We start from the raw sequence: 15,721 nt of genomic DNA on the forward strand, positions 1-15,721 counted from the left end.
GTCTCTCTGTCATAAATCTACCAGTTCTCTATTTTTTCTTAGTCTTCCAGGAAAAGCATGGTAGAAAAGACCAGAATTTCAAATAAGAAAAAGAAGAAGCTGACTTTCTTAAAAAAAAAAAAAAAAAAAGAGACCATAAATTTACTTTCAGGCCTTCTTCATATATCAAAAAGGGAAAATGGCACAAATCTGTTTTTTTTTTCCTCTTTGCAGATCACTTTAATAATAACAATAATAGTAAGCCTTGGCTCCTAATGATGCTGTTACAGGGTAGTGAGTGAGAAGAGAGGAACAGAGACAAAAATAGCAACAGAAGAAAAGACAAACAAGAATGAAATAGGGAAAAGACATGCAAAGGAAGAGAAACAACCTCTTCCTCATCTTTCTAACAGAGTGGAGTTAAGTGGCCCTAACAAGGATCCCCTCTGCATTCTCTCCATTAACTATGTTGTTTTAGAGTTTAGAGATGAACACCCCAAATATGTGATTTGACCTTGCATACAATGCTGCTACAGCAATGGCCTGTTCATTCTTGATAAATAATCTTAGGAGTTCTCAAATCAGAGAACCAGAGTGTATAAAATTTTATGGTTTAAAAAGATGGATTGTTTTAAATTGGATTTTTAATTTAAATTAAAGTCATATTATTTTTTAAATAAACCTATTTAAAATTAAATTTGAAATTGACAATCTACATTCAGGCTTACATTTATTATCAGCTATTAAAATAATTCAAATGAAATACAAGAAATAATATTAAGCACTACTCTTTGCTGCCAAACTGAAACCACTGAACTAGTGGAAGTCACTGGCTAAGGACCAGGACCAGAGTTTGCTGAAGTGCTAAAATAGCTTTTGATAGCAGTAGCTTTTTCTGCGGGTGCAGAAAGAATATTTTCTCTTCAGTTTATTCAACTAGTTCAGTTGAATGATTAGTTCATTCAAAGTTAAGGAGCCATTCTGGAGCTGAAAAAGCAGGAAAGCTTGTTTTCTTCTTCTGATCTATGGGAAAAAAAACTAGGTGTGAGAGGATGAGATCTAGTATTTCTAGACTCTGTAAGCGCATGGTGGCCATAACAATCAGTTCAACTCAGTAACTACAGATAATCTTTCCCTTTGTTTAATAAATCAGTTAATCGAAACATGTTTTGCATTTAAAACTTTTTTCTTATGTAACCAGCATAGTCACAGTTTTTTTAATAAACACAGATAAAATGCTGTTTTTGTGCATTTTTACTTGGACCGGAATTTCCATCCAAATAGAGTTTGACAACAAATCACAAGTAAAAATTTAATGTAATTATGTAACTATGTAATTGCTTAAATAAATGTATATAGATATAGAGTATCCTCCAGGTCAGCAAAAAGAAGCACCAAAGTTAGTGTAAAATCTATATTTAGTTACAAATTAACATGTTTTAATGGTTACCAGCCAATGGGAATCAACCTTTCTTTAGGAAAATTAACTAAAAAATATAAAGGCAAAACATGATTAAAATAAATTATTTAAATCAAGGTTTCCTGCTTGCTGATTTAAATCAAGATTAAAATTGGTGAATTCAATCATTTTGATTTAAATCAATTCACCTTGCTGGGAACTAGAGCTATGTTTAACAAAAAAAATTTCTAAGGCAGCTTCTTCCATGTAATGTTCCGATATACTGTGATGTATTTTCATTCTCATTAAGGAAAACAAGAAAAGTCTATTAAGTAAAATCTCCATGAGAGCACTGGGTCTCTCTCCTCTGTAAGATATACTTAGTAATACTGAGAATAAAATGGCTGCCGTCTTTGCATGCAGGCAGAGTTCTTAGATATGTGAAGGTACAATACACAGAAAAAGGCATCACCATTTCACAGCCACATTAGCCACTTCCAATCCCTTCCTTGCAGCCAAAATATTTCTTCATACAGCTGATATTCAAGTCTTTTCCTCACATGTGCAAACACACACTTTCTTAAAATCACAGGGAAAAGACTGTCGTCAATAAAAAGAGAAACACTTTTTTTTTTAAAAGGACAATTTCTAGTCTTGTCAATCTGGCACATTTTACAAGCTATTTTAAGGGGATGAAGGAGAGAGAGTCTGAAATTAAATTCTCCATGAACAGAAATTACTCCAGTCTCCTTCCTCCTTCACCATAGAAACCTCAGGGTTTTGAAGCAAGCCTGTTCCTCTCCTCCCCCAGCCCAAGCAATGTAATTGCCATGGTACATTAACTTTTTTTCTCTTGTTCATTTCATATTTACCAGAGCTTTGAGTGATTACCCCTTATCGTTACCTACACCCACTGAGAAGAAGCCTAATGCATTCTAAATGTTTCTCACTGCTTGAGTGTTGTTGCACATTAATTCAGTTGTGAAGAAGGCAAGATTCTTAGCTGCTCATCCCAACGTGAATTATAAGACAGCAGATCTCTTTGGAAGAGCAAGCACTCTGATGTATTAGAAGCAATTAAAAATACCTTTTGTGTCACTCTTAGTTGGGTACTATTTGTTATTAACAGTGCATTCTGTTCCATCAAAACATCTTGTGCACATCTAACCAGGAGGCAACTGGAAGTGGTGATATTTCCTCCACTAGGGCTAAACTGAATCTAATCCACCTGTGTCTGGCACTAACTATTTCTCCTTCTTTCAGAGTAGCAGCCGTGTTAGTCTGTATTCGCGAAAAGAAAAGAAGTACTTGTGGCACCTTAGAGATTAACAAATTTATTTGAGCGTAAGCTTTCGTGAGCTACAGCTCACTTCATCGGATGCATGCATGCTCACGAAAGCTTATGCTCAAATAAATTTGTTAGTCTCTAAGGTGCCACAAGTACTCTTTTTCTATTTCTCCTGTCATTACTCTAAACTTTCTGGAACTGCTAGATTTAACATCCAGAGCCTTTTATTATATGGATGGCTTTGGGTCATAGGTGTTAATGGAAAAACATCCTACTGTCTATGCCTCAGTTTTCTCCATCAATAAAACTGAGGTGTAAAGTGCTTTGACATCCATGGATGAAAAGTGCAATACAAGTGCTAAATATTGTTGTTGTTGTTATTTAGTGTATGCTGTTTTATATCCCTGGGGAAGTAGGCTGTGCATCCAGCCGCTCTGTTGGACCTTGAGAATGTCTGTTTAAAATTGGATGGGTGGTATGTAAATGGTTAATATTAGTTGGTTAATGTCTAGAATAATTGCTTTCATAAAAAGAGACGCGATACTGGAGGGAACACACTCTTCCAGTATCCCACCTACTTTCCAAGACATTTAGATGTCTGTGACATGCAAGGCCAACTTGTCTAGTTTTCATTATACCGGTTATCACTTGTCTAAATTTTAATGTTATTATCTGAGTGAATCTTACTACTGGTTTGTAATTTTCCTTCAGTGTCTGCTGGGATATGCCCAGGTAACATGCCTCAGAAATACTGACTGAGGATCCTTGAGCTATATCTGTACTTGAAATGTTCCCCTGGAAATGAGTGCTTAGAAAAAGCTACTTCCTGTGTCTGTTCTTCCTGTCTTGACACACATCAGTCTGCATTTTCTGTCAGTAGTCCCCAAGGATTGCCCATCTGCCCACTTCAGAGCACTCAGGGTTTTGAAATGTTTTCTGGTATCTTGTAATACTGCTTTTTCTTGTTTCCTTGCTTAACTTGCATTTTCTGATAAAATGACATTTTCTGTTGTGCTCTCTGAGAGTGGTAAAAACCACTGCAAGTTTCCTTTAAGTCAAATGGAGCAGGTTTGGAGATTCACTCAGGGGAGTGGCTGGCAGGTGCAACCAACAAGGTAAAAATTCTTCTGTTTCTTATGGAAAACAGATGCTTGAGGTTGCCTCTTACAATGGGTAAAGGGAGAGACAAAAAATCTGAAATGTAGTAGGCACTCAAGGGGACAAACATTTTAGACTTCTTTGTGACCAACAGGGAGGACTTAGTAAAGAATCTGAAGGTGGAAGGCAATTTGGATGAAACTGATCATGAAATGATAGCTTTCACTATTCTTCATTTCTACTTATTACTGGTTACTGGCTACTTCCTTCACTTTCTGGAAGTTGTTCCCAGTTCTCGGAATGCCAAGAATTTATTGGCATTTTTGTGTTTTGCCATATTACTTCTTTAACAGATGCCTGGATGGCTAGTCTCCCATTACTACCAAGTCTTGTGTTTTTGGATACTTCTGTTTGTTCTCTATCTGATTGGTGATCTATAGTAGAACCAATCCCTACCATGAGGTCACCCCTATTTTTTCCTCCTTTTATCTTACCTGGAGACTTTCAACTGGCCTCCTTCTGGACCTCAGAACAAGTGCATATATTCTTTATTTCTCTGTGATGCTAAGTAAGTCATACTTTAGCTTTTCTATTAATACTCCCAGTTCTTCCTGTTTGTTCCCCATACTCCTTGATTTTGTGTATAAACATCTAAAATATTGAGCAGATTTCCTTACTGATTTCCCTCTTGTTGCTTCTGTGACCCTGCTGTAGTTGTTCATGTCCCTTGAAACATTTAACTCTCTTTAATAGATCACCTTTTTTATGCTTACTATGGATTTTTGTTACCTGCCCCCTTTGAACCTGCTTTAAAGTCCTTCTCATTCTTATCTCCTGCTTGCAAGCAGAAAGCCAAGACTGAGATTTGAACTCTTGATTGCTTGTGTGCCAGTTCTCAGTACCCTATCACCCAGCAAGGCACTTTTGATGAAAACTGTGTGTGGGGTAAGATACACTCCAGTATTTCCCCATTGACTAGGAGACTTGCTTTTGAAGAATCGAAGATTTACATCTGAGTCAAACTGAAACCCTAAAGATGGGGCTATGTTTCAAGTTATGGGGAGATTACAGACAAGGGTGAGGGTTTGAGGGGTAACTTCCATCCTTGAGCTTGTTTGTGGATAATAATTAATAATAATCACTATCTCTTATATAGCACTTTTCATCCATAGATCTCAAAGCCCTCAATGAGGCTGGTGGGCAGATGCATCAGTAAGGATGGTACTTAATGGCAGTAGAAGACAGTCTCCAGATATAAGAGGTCTCATGATCTATTGTTGGGCTTGTAACATAGCCACTTCTAAACAGTTGTTTGCTGTTAAGCAAGTTAGTGGAAGAAATTCTTGTAAATGTCGACTTAGGCCTCACCATTGCCTCCAGTTTACTGTTTAATCAGCTATGACAGGACTTTCTCTTTGGAGAATTCTCTGTATGTAGGATGGTTACCTTGACTGATCACTTATCAGAAGCACGTTCTACAGCAGTCTCCAGTTTCTTGCTTTGCATTTTAAAATCCTTCTCTTGTAATAATGAATGGAAGTGACCTGTGAAATGAATAATTGGTTCAGAATTCAACACTGTCTGTGATTATTAGTTCATCTGTACATTACATTATGGTGCATAATCTTCTAACTGTTTTAGACATAATCAGTTTTCATGACAGGGAAATAAATTCCTGCATTAAAATGGAACTGCAAAGCTGCATTACATCTCAGACAAACAAATAATGTCAATGAATGTATTTTTCAAAGAAAATTGGGGAGAAACAGTTCTTCCTGCATCTGCAAGGTCCAAGTATTTTTTACCCCTTACAATAGCCAAAAATTGTCAACACCCTAAAGCAGCAGGGAAGAACATGGGGGACTAGGTGTTAGGAGTTCTGGGTTCTTTTCCAGCTCTACCACTAACTTGCTGTGCAACTTTTCAGCAAGTTCTTTAACCTCTTTTTGTTATGCCTCAGTTCCCTCATTGTCAAAATGGGGATAATAATCCTGATCTACGGTGCAGGAGTTTGAGACACTTAGGGTCAGATCTGCAAATGATGTAAATTCTCTGGAAATTTACACCAGCTGAGGATGTGCCCACGAATGTTTTCAAAGTGAATTAAGATTCTCAAATGAAAGACACTACATAAAGCCAAAGTATGATATTATTTTGTTTATTAAATACATAGAAATTAGTATCGTGAATGTTAAGGGGTAATTAAATTAGAAAACAACAGACTATATTTACAGTTCCATTCCATAAGTGACCACTGCTACTCATATATTTCTTTTACATAGGAAATTGATTATGTAGGTTCATGTAATAAGGCTATTTCAAAAGAACCGAAAGGTGAAAATGACTAGAAATTGCTCAGTATATTTTCATAGTCTATAGTGAATGTAGAGCAAAAGGCAAACTGGGTTTTGTTTTAATCATTTCATTTTTAACAATCTCAGGTTGCATACGTAACACAGACAGGAAACTTGTTTTCTTTAAATATGGTAGACCTCAATGTCTATTTTTCCTGTTTGTTTTTCCGTCAAAGTAATGGGATGCTATTAAGAGAGAGAGACTATTGTGAGTAACTTCCTGACACTGAACTGTGTTAGCCTGTGAAACAGATTCCCAAGAGTGGCAGTGGAAGCTTCATTGCTTGGGATATTTACACCTAGATTGGACACAACATCAGAACATGTAATGTAGTGAGCTATCCTGTATTAGGAGGAAGATGGAGTGGATGACCTAACAAATGTGCTAAGCAAATAATTTATTTACAAAACAAAGGGTGTCAAGTTTCACCTCCTCTCTCTCTTGAAATGGTTACAAGTAGATCACAGTATTTTCAAATATAATTACTCAATTATTGACTAATTTCTTTTAATATGCCTTTCCCATAATGTGCAAATAGTTTGTTGTAAATAGTCAAAGTTCACATACTGCACTGTTCAGTTCAGCAAGCATCACAGCCACAAACAGCTGAACTGAAATGTGTTCCTAGAATTCAGAGAAATATACGTGATAAGTATTTCCCTCTATTCACTCAGTTTTGCTATTATGGATCTCTTCTGCCCCTGGATTGAAAAAAATCAATTAAATCATAGAATCATCTCTCTCAAGGACCATGAAGTATCTATTCCTACAGTATATTCTCAACTGCTTCATCCAGTTCAATTTTAACTGTCCGAGAGATGTGCCAACGATTCCCTGGAAAATACTAATCTCTGCTTGGTTGATGTATAGATGATGGCTGAACTGCCACTGAGAAATCTCCTTGGAAAGGTAACTCTGAGTGATGCTTTTCACAGCTTTTTGCGTTTGTTGCCCTTTGCTGAATTCAAAATTTTACAATAAGGATAAAAAATACTAAGAGAATTACTGGTCAGTACTTCACTGACAGTTTAGTTCAGCACTCCTCAGCTTCACCAACCACGATCCCTAGTTACAAGTCCTCTCTTTTGCTGTTAGGCAGGCAGCAGTATTCAGTAATAAAGGATGAAATGTTTGTTAATATATCTAGAGAGAGAAAGTACAGAAGAAGCTAAGAGTTTGTTCTGAAATGAGAGAGATGCTGGGAGGGCAGTGAGACCTTTTCTGTGGAAATTACTGACTTGTCCCCATAAAGTGTCTACCCCCCAGTAATCTGGAAATATACAGCTGGTGTGACAGTTCTATGACTATGCATAAGGCTAAGATTTTGTCATGGTTATTTTTACTAAAAGTCATGCAAAAGTCAAGGGCAATAAACAAAAATTCAAGGAGCCCGTGACCTGTCTGTGACTTTACTAAAAATAACCAGGGGCAGGGCTAAGTAGTGGGGAGGATTAGAGTCCCATTGGGAAGGGGCTGACAGGCCGAGACCCCTGCCAGGGCAGGGGGCACAGCCCCAGCTCCAGCAGCCGCAGCGAGGGGCACACAGCCCCTGCTCTGGAGCTGGCTGCAGCTGCAGGACAGGGGTGCGTGGCCCTCGGACACAAGGGGAGCTCACAACCTCTGCCACAGGGCAGGGGTGTGTGGCCCAGCTGCAGCACCCTGGTGGAACCTGTTGGGCTGAGGCGCAACAGGGGGGTACAGCCACAAGGGTGCACAGCCTGGCTGCAGCCCCTCCTTCCGCGCCCCAAGCTGCAGGGCAGGGGCTGCAGGGTCCCGTTTCCAGTCCCAGTTGCAGGTCTGCGATGCAGAGTCCCACCTCCAGCCCCAGCTTCAGCTGCTGATAGCTAAGGTGGAAAAAATCATGGAGGTGCGGTAAAGTCATGGAATCTGTCACTGCCGTGACCTCTGTGACTAATTTGTAGTCTTAACTCTACAGGATGTCATGGTTATAAACAGGGATGGAGTTTGGGTCCTCTTGTCCAAGAAATACAGGAATGTCCCCTGTTCCCTGCCTTATTTACTGTGGTTATAGTGGCAAGGCAGCATCACTATAATTAAGGTAGGTTTCACAGTAGCAGCTGTGTTAGTCTGTATTCGCAAAAAGAAAAGGAGTACTTGTGGCACCTTAGAGACTAAAATTTATTTGAGCATAAGCTTCCGTGAGCTACAGCTGACTATCCGATGAAGTGAGCTGTAGCTCACGAAAGCTTATTATCAAATAAATTTGTTAGTCTCTAAGGTGCCACAAGTACTCCTTTTCTTTTTATAATTAAGGTAGCATCATGACATCTGGTTAAAGGTTGACCTGAGTTCTTTTAAAATCTACATGCTTGGTTGGATTTCTTTAAAAGTTGGTGTGCCTCAGGAGGGTGCAGGGTAGGGTTAGTGACCCAAATTTTGAGTCATTTGAGTTGGGGGGGGGCACGTGCACAGAAATATAAGTCCCTCCCCAAGTAGCAATTGTTCAAAAAGTTTCCAGATGGAGTTTTTTTCCGCAGAGCTAGAGATCAAACTATTACTGTGATGGGTCTCAGCTGGCCAATTTTTAGACAAGGTAGTGCATGGCATCCACTAAATGTTTAGGGGACCAGATTGCAAATGGTATTTAAGAACATGTTCACTTCTTCACGTGCACAGATATGCACAGTCTGGAAGGCTCATCGTGCACACGCTCTGATAAAGAAAAAAACCATGAGAGGGTTTCTATGCAGGTAGTTCAAGGAAATGTGCTGACACCATTGCCCCTCAGGGATATCCCACCTCAGACATTTTTAGTCCAAACCTTTTTTTTGTACAGCTCATGTTGCTTGCTATAAATTGTCTGTTATAACATGTTTTTATTTTATGGGGAGGTTTACTGTGAACACAGCCGGATAGTCAATAGCCGGTCTAACCAAAATATTTGTTAGATTGCGTGGGAAAGAGCTGGAGACAGAGGATTTGGGGAGAGGAAGGGGCATGCAGAGGGATTGTAGCTGCGGAGGGTTTGGGCAATGAGGATGAGTAATAGGCAAACCTTAGATTGGTTGGTTGAGGGAAATCTGTATTTTACCAGCCCCTGGAGAAAGTCTGGGGAAGAGGAGAGGTAGAGGCTACTTTCTGCTCCTGGGGTACATTAATGTGGTGTTTCCAAAAAGACACGCTATGCTGAGGTTTGCAATTGACAGCACAGGTACCTTAACCACTGAGGGGAAATAAATATGTACACTGCCAGTGTTGCCAGCATGTGGATTCCCAGTGATTCCTGGATCACAAGGCTGCAGAAGTTTGCTGAAGACCGAGGAGTATACCATGACATGGGGATTGCTGACTACAAGCTGATTTGGCTCGGTATGCAAATTGCGGGACACAATATGTACAACTGTCTAGGTGATTACTAATTCACACCAACAACATATCATTTCCTGTTCATAAATCTAGGAAATTCAATGGCAAAAAAAATACATTAACACAGTAGCTGCCACTACTGCAGCACCCTCCTAGCTTTCCCCTCAGCTTCCCCTAGACAACCACCAGCTTTCCTCCGCTATCCTCAGCCACAGCTACCAAGATTTATGTAACTCCAAATCCTACCTCCTCCTCCCACACACAGTACTTGGGGCAGAGTGTGTTGATCATAAACTGAGATTTTATTATATGTTAATTTATAGATATGGATTAAATAATTTGCATAAAATGGAGCTGCCCACAACTTGGCAGCTATGAGAACTCCAATGAGTACTTGAGGTAGGCCTCTCTATATACAAAGTCAAATTAATAGAGAGTTGCAGATCTATCTGTCTGACTCCAGTTAACATGAGTAGTGAGTCTACAGACTGCACGCAACTACTGACTTGGCCTAGGCAGGTGGCTGTGCTTCTCCTCACCTCCCATGCATCACAAGTTTGCAGCAGGCACAGGAAGACAAATGGGAGCCTGTTTTTGATGGGGATGTCAAAAGATTGAGAGGGTGAGCCAGGAGGATGAAATCTAGGAGGGGAAGAGGAATAGACTGAAAGATGGAGAGAGAAGAAAGGAAGAAACAGAGGAGAATGTGGGGGAAAGAGAAAACTAAAGTATAGGAACAGAAAACCCAGCAAGAGCTGGGAGTAGAGAAAAAAAAAAAAGACAAGAGCATGGGATATGGTGGGAACTCAGTGCTGGTGAGTTTTTTTTTTTTTTTAGAAGGAGCTGGGTCTGCAGACACAGGAAGAAAACAATAAAGGGAACACAGATGGGCAAATAGTTTTCTCCCACCTTTTACTGTCGTATTTCCTGGGTTGCATTTTGAAATGGCAGAGAATGCGCTGGGATGATACTTGGTAAAGGCTGAGGAGAAGGCACTTCTTACTCTCTCTCCCCAGCTGCCATGCCCTCTCTTGCACGCTACGCTGGCCACTATCCTCACCACCATTCTCCCAATTTTGCATTTTGAAAAGTTGGACAGCCTACTTGTACCAAAAGCCCCAAGCCTTTACCTCTTGAACTAAAGGAGAATCACCATTCGCACTGAAACATCCAATAGAGAGCACTGGTAACACACGGTCATTTAGCCAGCATGCTGCATAGATCTACCCAAACCTCCAGGTGAGAAATCTTTTATTTAAAATAATGACTTGCCCCATAACCTTTGATTAATGCTTCCCAAAGTATTTTCAGGTTTTTTAATCTGTATTCCGTTAAAGGTCAGTTTAAGCTTTGCAATTGTTGGTTGAAAAATGAGTTAAGATAAGCAATACAGACTGACTGTCCCCACTAACCTGGCTATGAAGGGCACTCAGACCGAAGTGAGCGATAATTAATCTTTGTAAAAGTTAATTATTCCCTGCATAATCTCCTGGTACTTCTTGATTTCGTAAAGACTTCTCAGAGTACACTACTCTGTGACATGAGAATTATGGTATCTGGTATCGATGTTGCAAAAAGATGCATTCTGGGATGTCTTTAGTAAAGGAGGAAGTGCCAGAGAATTTCAGAGGAGGAGAGAAAGGTTGAAGAAAAGCTAGCTATAACTTATTCCTGCCCGAAAGCCTCTCTCAACCTGTGTAATAGGGGCATTCAGCACATATTTTTGAGCTTAAATAAATGTACATTTTATTTTTGCAATTCACATTTTAAAAATCCCTCTAGGCATTATTTTACTTTCATTTTTCTCATACACACTTCCCACTTTTCCTCAAAATTTTTTTTCCCCCTCACTAGTTTATTAAATACTAGGTTCAAAAGGCCAAAATGATGGCCATGCTATTACAATGTGAAATTATGTCTCCCGGGTGCAATTACAAGTGCTCTTTTCAAAACCATAATCACTTGAAAGAAAATTGCCTAAAGTATTAGTTTTTACTTAGGTAGCAATGTGTGTGATCCAGGGACCCCTTGATGCCAAGTGGCAGATGGCACAGGGGATGAATAGAATTTTACTGGGATCCCAGGGTTATGCATCATAGTTTATCGAAGGATGTTGTGTGGTCTCTACTGACATTGGTCATCATAATCACTGCAAAATTTATGAAGAGATATTAGTTAAGAAGTTATGTATCTATTCTAAAAATAATGTTCTTCAGATCTAGGAGTTAAAGCAGGTCATCAGAAGGTGACATACCTTGGAAAACATTCCTTTGAGGCAGGAGGAAACAGACACTCATCTCCCTGTCTGGTCATTTGTGTATTGTATACCTCAAAATGTATGTCTGTTTGTATACTGAGCCACAAGTAAAATAAGAGATTGGATACAAAAAAGGAAATCTACAAGAAAAAATAAAACAGCTGGGGGGAAAGATCCTGTTAATGAATAAAGACAAAGGTTTATTCTGGTGTATCTTGGGATGTAAGGAAACATGGGTCCTTCACCAAGGAGGCAAATGACAGAGTGCTTGTCTCATGAAAGGAGTATCATAGTCAGCTTGGCTGTACACTGCTTCAAGAACTTTTGGGTGAGCAACACTTGGTTAGAAATGAGAGTATCTTGTTAGGCTCTATGCTTTGGTAAATAAACTAATCCCCTAGTTTCACTATAAACATTATCTAAGTACTGTGTGTTGAGCGGAGCGGTGATCTGGTGTAACTGGTGAGTTTGGGTGTACTGCTTCTTTGAAAGCAGCTGATTTGTGAATACTGAGAGTGCCCAGTGAACCAGGGGCTGAACACTTAAGGGAGATGCTTACAGGGCTTGAGGAGGGTTGGGGATGTGTAATGGCTAACCTGTAAAGTAACAGCAGGGCTTGCAAAGTGTATAGGGGAGGGCTTGTGTTGCCCGTAGCTGGTGAAATTGGGGAGGTGACCCATAGCAAGCACAGACAAGAGTTCCTCATGCTAAGGGTAGGTGTTAGTGGGGTGCCTCACCAGGAAGCATCACAATGTGTAGATAGGGGTTGATTATAAATGTTGGGTGAAAGTTTTTATGTAGCAATTAAAGCAGGGAACGGGACCACAGAAATCCTGGGTTCCAATCCAAGTTCTGTTACTGTGCGACTTTGGGTAAGGTCGTTTAAGCTCTTTGTGCCTCCATTTACCTATCTGTAAAACAGGTGGAAACATTTTTAGCTACCTCATATGAGAGAGGGGTGTTGTGAGGCCATTAGTACTTGTATAGCAGCCAATATATATGAAGTATTACTGTTGCCTCTGAAGTAGCTTCTCTATGTATGTTTTTTTTTAAAAAAGGTAAAATTGAGCAGTTGCAATTCAACACAAAACTAGAATGTAGCCCAAACGTGATCTGAATACTGCTGAACTCAAGTGTTAAAAGTCTACACCAGGATCAGGACTTGAATTTTGCAAATCTGACCTTTCTTTAAAATGGACTAAACCAAAATCCTGTGCCCAAATACTCCCACACCCTTAGATCTCTATCTCAATCTAAACTTTTGAGTCTTTTCTGTACAAGGCCAGATAATTACTCTTCCATTAGACTGTGTGCCACAGGACTCTTTGCCGCTCTTCCAGAGTGTTTTGTGAGGATTGGGAATAAAGCTTTCAGAGCAAGAGTGATGTAAATGTGAAATGCATCCAACACAGATACTAGGGTAAGTCCAGTTGTCTATGAGAGTATTGGAAGCAGGACCTGGACATTTTTCTGAGGAAAACTGGGAAGTGTGTGTGTGAGGGGGAAAAAAAGAAAATAATGCCTAGAGGATCGTTTAACAAGTAAATTGCAAACCCTGAGCTAAAACGTTCATTCTACATTCAGTCGCTGGGGAAGTGAGGAAGAGAATGTAAATACAGCTAACCACCCAGAAACAAACTGCATTTTAAGAAAGATACTGTCTGAAATTCAAAAGCCTGTCAAACTGGATAAATCAAAAAGGGTCAGAACTGCTAATTCTTAACTCTTTCTTGTCAAATAACTTCCTGTTATCAAGTTAGTTAAGGTAATTAATTACTCAAAAAATGTCTAGACATAGCAATTTGACCATACATATTAAAAAGACAAGTTTCAGAGTAGCAGCCGTGTTAGTCTGTATTCGCAAAAAAGAAAAGGAGTACTTGTGGCACCTTAGAGACTAACAAATTTATTTGAGCATAAGCTACAGCTCACTTCATCGGATGCATTCGGTGGAAAATACAGTGGGGAGATTTATATACACACAGAGAACATGGTGCCACAAGTACTCCTTTTATTAAAAAGACAAGAGCTGGCTAAATTCAATGCGAATGACAGGAAAAGCTCACCCATTTGCCAGGAGCAGTTTAAAAGTGTCCCACTAAGAATTCATTTAAACTAGTACAAAGGAAGCTAATGCAGCCTGCAAGATAATCTAACAATTTTATCGCCATCTAAGAACTTCATGGATGTCACTACTCTTCAGTGCTGCTCTTGTCTCTTACTGGGTCACTTTCCAAACCCCACTCTTCACCAGTGATATCTGCCTTGATGATGCCCATATTTCAGCTTCTCCCACAAATGTCTCCATGTTTTCTGCCTCTTACACATCTAGTGCCCTCCTTAAACAGATCCATTAGACTACTGCCACCCTCATGACACTTCTGCTGTTATGCCTTTAAGAAATCGCCAGCTAATGACAAGCATGCTGATCTCCAGTCAGGTATAGCTGATTTTATTTATTTATTTGTAAAAGGAAGAAGCTTCATATGATTCAAACCCTCAGGTTGTACACACTGTTAACCTAAGTGAATATGTGGCCTTATTACCTTTGCCCTTGTCCTTCCCCTCACGATGACTCCTCTTTGTTACACTCTGTTGTTGCACCTTGACTTAAATTAAATTGAAAGGGCAAAGATCTTGGGGTTTTTGTGCGACTGTACAGCACCTAAAACAATTGTGCCTTTGAATGCTACCATAATACTTCTGCTAATACTGCAGTAGCCATTCAAATTTCACAGACACAGTGGTGATATAATTCAGATCTTCCTGCTTCACAAGTACAGATCTCTTCCACCTCAGCTACTAGAAAAGAGAATCTCCTTCAACAGCATAGGATCTATGACATACAGTTGAGAAGTTTGATTCCATGTAGTATAGCCTAGTGCTACAGACACTAGCTAGTTCATTACAGTACATGTCATTTCTCCCTATGCAAAACAGATACCTTCCCTGATGCTGCACATAATGACTCATGATTGCTTTATCAACATGGCTGTGAACAGTTCCATATGCCTGCATTAGCTCAGTGCCATTTCCTCATTATGCCACTGTCAAGGTTCCTTCCCCTCTCTGAACTCTAGGGTACAGATGTGGGGACCTGCATGAAAGACCCCCTTAGTTTCCTCTTACCAGCTTAGGTTAAATGCTGCCACCACTAAAGTGTCTAACAATAAAAACAGGGGAAGTGCCCACTTGGAAATGTCACCCCCCCAAAATATCCCCCCAAGTACTACACCCTCTTTCATGGGGAAAGCTTGATAAAAATCCTCACCAATTTTCATAGGTGAACACAGACCCAAACCCTTGGATCTTAAGAACAATGAAAAAGCAATCAGGTTCTTAAAAGAGAATTTTAATTAAAGAAAAAGTAAAAGAATCACCTCTGTGAAATCAGGATGGTAAATACCTTACAGGGTAATCAGGTTCAAAACACAGAGAATCCCTCTAGGCAAAACCTTAAGTTACAAAAAGACACAAAAACAGGAATATACATCCCATTCAGCACAACTTATCTTATCAGCAATTTAAACAAAACAGAATCTAACACATATCTAACTAGATTGCTTACTGACTTTTTACAGGAGTTCTGACCTGCATTCCTGCTCTGGTCCCGGCAAAGGCAAGACACAGACAGAGAGAAGCCTTTGTTCCCCTCCCTGCATCCAGCTTTGAAGTCTCCTCATTGGTCATTTTGGTCAGGTGCCAGCGAGGTTATCTTAGCTTCTTAACCCTTTACAGGTGAAAGTGTTTTTCCTCTGGCCAGGAGGGATTTATAGGTGTTTACCCTTCCCTTTATATTTATGACAGTCACTTTACAGAGAAATGGTTTTGTGCATCTCCCTCTCGCTCTCTCTCTCCCCCCTCTGCTGTCCCTTGCTTTCCACCACCCAGGACTGTAATTGTAATTCTTCTCTGTTCCCACAAGTGCAGTGGGGTCTGCGGGAAATTATGTCGCTAATTAAGCTATTCAGGAGCGTACAAAAGCTATAAACCATAAACACTCAGTCTGTGTTAAAAT

At 39.8% G+C, this 15,721-nt stretch overlaps 1 long non-coding RNA gene across 1 annotated transcript; it reads right to left on the reverse strand.

Moving 5' to 3' along the window:
- Nucleotides 1–694: 694 nt before the first annotated feature.
- LOC119857957 lies at nt 695–15,389 on the reverse strand. Its single transcript, XR_005293746.2, has 3 exons — nt 15,295–15,389; nt 5,211–5,308; nt 695–1,002 (listed from the first exon to the last, which is right to left on the reverse strand). It is a non-coding gene; the product is annotated as an uncharacterized LOC119857957 (long non-coding RNA).
- Between the last annotated feature and the right edge of the window lie 332 nt (nt 15,390–15,721).

This window comes from Dermochelys coriacea, chromosome 6 (genome assembly GCF_009764565.3).
Source record: "Dermochelys coriacea isolate rDerCor1 chromosome 6, rDerCor1.pri.v4, whole genome shotgun sequence".
NCBI lineage: Eukaryota > Metazoa > Chordata > Testudines > Dermochelyidae > Dermochelys > Dermochelys coriacea.